Consider the following 1323-nt stretch of genomic DNA (forward strand, 5'->3'; position numbering starts at 1 on the left):
AAAGAAGTCTTATCCGAGAACTTTGACTTATAGGTTTGATCGGACGCAACCCCCCGTGTCGGGTTTCGCACGGGGACCCGGGGAGACTTCCCTCTCTTTTTTGTTTCGGATCTGCCCGCTGTCGTGAGAAACTCACGAGTTCATGCACGCGACTTCTACAGAGGCGCTGTTCAGCGTTTTTTTTCCTTTCCAATCCTGCTAGCCGAAGGAGCACACCGGTCGGAACTTGCAGCTCCCGAATCTGAAGGTCACGTTGATTTGATGACGAAATTAGAATTTTCGACCACTGAACGTATCCCCCTCGGAAACACTGCTTGACCATTCCTGACTCGAGCAGCTTCCAGAGAGGGAAAGCTCATCCGATGTTCTTGGTCACGCTGGTGGCTCGACTTGAGATCGGTGGCACCTATCCGGTTGCGGTTTCCGCTGCGGTTCGCCACCATGTCTTCCTTCGCCGAATCCTTGCCCCGGAACGGCGGAACCGATCGAAGGCAAAGGTGCCCGAGGCCGTGATTGAATTGGAAAACTTCGGGAATGAGGAAGACGACGGAAGCCTGAGGAATCAATGGCGCGAACTCGATAATACTCGGCTCGGCGAATACTTGGCCTATGCCGTGGTCGCTCACTGGGGTCTTGGGTGGTGTTTTCGAGGTTGATATGGCAACGGGTTCGATTCTATTACTCGCCTTCCAGAGAACTTCGTTCATCCGGACGAATCCCGTGTGGTCGAAGGTGTGCCCCACGGTCGTTGTCTGTTGTGCTTCCCCCTTCGCCCGACACTAGAGCGACTTATTCCCGGAATTCTGACAAGAGATACATTCTAGCGGCCGGTAGGCGAGACTGGCCATGAGTAAGATGACGAAGACTTAGGAACTTCGTTTCACCCATGAAAGGCTGCAACGTTGGGCACAATTGCGAGCATTAGAGGTACAGAGGGAAGGTCGAAAAAAATTCTGCGGCGACTCCTGATCGACTTCCACTGAAGCTTTTCCCGCGCATGCGTCCATCAGTCCTATTCGAAGATACGGTTGGACGTCGCTGCAGTCGAATTCCGCCACCAAGACGGGGGATGAATTTCGAGCGTTACTCCGAAAGCACGATGAGGACTTTACTCTCGAAGATGCACTCATGACTCAGTCGGTGGAGAAAAATATATAAGCGAGGAGATAGTACCGTAGAGGCGTTCGCGCTGACAACTTGCCTCGCAGCCGTTTCTGGGATCTCATAAACGCCAGAATGGTTTTTGTGACGGCTTTTGCATATGGAAGTCGGTCTGAATGTTTGCCCGCCGGGCGACTGACGGGCTACTCTGTTGAAACAATG

Source organism: Galendromus occidentalis, unplaced genomic scaffold (assembly GCF_000255335.2).
Source record: "Galendromus occidentalis unplaced genomic scaffold, Mocc_1.1 scf7180000077517, whole genome shotgun sequence".
NCBI classification, from domain to species: domain Eukaryota; kingdom Metazoa; phylum Arthropoda; class Arachnida; order Mesostigmata; family Phytoseiidae; genus Galendromus; species Galendromus occidentalis.